Consider the following 2,113-nt stretch of genomic DNA (forward strand, 5'->3'; position numbering starts at 1 on the left):
CTGGTTCACAAATGTTTTTAGTGTTGTTAAAAGAAGAGGTCATGCAACACAATGAGAAACATGTCTCTGTCCCCAAATTCAGTTTCCACCTATGATACAGTATGTTGTCTTTGCATCATTTTAAAATGAATAGAGGATTTAAAGTATTTGCAAACCATCCCATTTTTTATTGTCAACATTTACCGCAACTTTTCTGTAATCATTGTAGAAAATGTTCAGTGGTTTCTCATCTGTCAGAAAACGGATTTCTTTCAGCACTACCTGAAATACTTCTGTGTTCCTGCGGGGCAGTGATCAGTTGGTGACCAAAAAAAACTGACAGAAGACCAAAACAGTGGCCTAGCTATAAAGCTATTTCTGTAAGGTGAGATACAGTTTAAAGCTAACAGAAAGTTAAGGAAATGAAAGTCTGCATTTGTTTTTTTTAGAGTTTATAAGACACAGAAAACTGTGTTTGAAAAGGTGACAGCAGTCATTTTTACCCTGACAGAGGAGCGTGCTTTTTCCTTTTCTTCTTGTCTGGAACATCAGAGCTCACCTCGCTCTCCTTCTCGGCTCATTTCAAAGATACAGAAAAACCTTACAGATAAGTCTGAGTGTGACACCAGAGCTCCTTTAAAAATGAAAAGAAACCAAACAGAACAAAATTGAAAATATCTAAATTTTAGATTTGTGTCTGACTTTGAAGCCTCGTGCCTCACGGACACGGCGGCGTGATTAGCATATGTTCCACGCTCACAGAATGAATCTGAGGGGAGATATACATACATTAGGAGATGTCCCATTAGCAGCCCGGCAGAGGTGCTGATTTATGTTTTCTGTTGGCATCACCTGACAGGGACATTAGTGTTACAGATGGGGACAGGTGACGTTGTCAGGATCATCAGTCTCCAGGTGACGCACTGCCAAAATGATGTGAGAGGAGCAGCCAGCGAGGATTATGGGTAGCGTCAGAGTTGGAAAAAAGCTTCTGCGGCTGCTCCACTCACTTTCTGAGAACCCGCTGGAAGATTACCTTGTCAGCATCAGAGGAAAAACACTCCTGCAGCAAGACAAACGACAATTCAATAATTCTGAATGCTTTAAAGTGTCTCTGTGTTGCAGAACTCAATTACAGCGATAAAGGCGACTAATAGAAGTTCAGTGGGTACACGCCATGATGCTGACAAGATTTATCGCATCATGTGAGCTTATGACTTATTCATGGCCTATTATACTTTATGATTGCTATCACTTTGGCACTAAATACAGTTGACACCATACAGCACAGTAGTGAATTAAAGGACAGTTTGCGAGATCAGTTAGATATGTTACAAAAGGAACTATTCATGTCGAGGACAGTCACGACTCGCAAATCACTGAAGGACAACAACAAGCTCTTTACATTTCCACCAGTCTCAGCAGAGTTTAACTCGTAGATATTTGAACATAAACTGTGCATGAAGAGACGAAAACTAGTCACAAAACGAAGGAAACTATAAGCAAACATGTACGTCCTTTGCACTTGAAGGTGTAACTGGCTTCAGTGAGTTATCATTTACTGTTGTAAAAATGGACGACATGCTTCCATCTGCTCCCATCTAAAAGTGAAGCTGAAGTCCTGCTGCTTAGGCCCTGACGTAGTCACTGGTGACGTATTTTGGAGAAAGTTCATGCACATAAACAATCTACATGGACCTCACGGCCCTTCCTCCAACTAAAACCCACATTAAACTTACTGATAAAACACCAAAGATCCCTCAGGGGGTCAAGTTCACGGTTTGTAGCAGACACTCACCCGAGACTTCCACCAGATCCTTGTCCGGTCCATCTCTGATCCACTGTGGTCCGGCTCAGTGCTCTCTCATCTGTCAACACCCACCGATTGTGTTTTCAGATGGAGCAGGACCGCGGACAGCTGGAGTCATGTGACTAGGTTTTCTTGCAGTAATTACTGAATCAAGGATTCTCCTCCTCCTCTCCTCATCCATGTTGTCTTTCTGGTCCTCTGAAAACCTCTGACCTGTTGACTCCAGGCCTGGCTCCGCTCATCATGACGGTTTGTTGTTGTAGTTAAGTGTAATACGATCTGGTGATAACACAGAGTGTTTTATTCCGAAAATGAACTGGATGT

The 2,113-nt window shown here is 42.2% G+C and overlaps 1 long non-coding RNA gene across 1 annotated transcript; it reads right to left on the reverse strand.

Moving 5' to 3' along the window:
- Positions 1 to 402: 402 nt before the first annotated feature.
- On the reverse strand, positions 403 to 1,819 carry LOC117828293. Its single transcript, XR_004634383.1, has 2 exons — positions 1,778 to 1,819; positions 403 to 1,042 (listed from the first exon to the last, which is right to left on the reverse strand). It is a non-coding gene; the product is annotated as an uncharacterized LOC117828293 (long non-coding RNA).
- Between the last annotated feature and the right edge of the window lie 294 nt (positions 1,820 to 2,113).

This window comes from Notolabrus celidotus, chromosome 16 (assembly GCF_009762535.1).
Source record: "Notolabrus celidotus isolate fNotCel1 chromosome 16, fNotCel1.pri, whole genome shotgun sequence".
Lineage (NCBI taxonomy): Eukaryota > Metazoa > Chordata > Actinopteri > Labriformes > Labridae > Notolabrus > Notolabrus celidotus.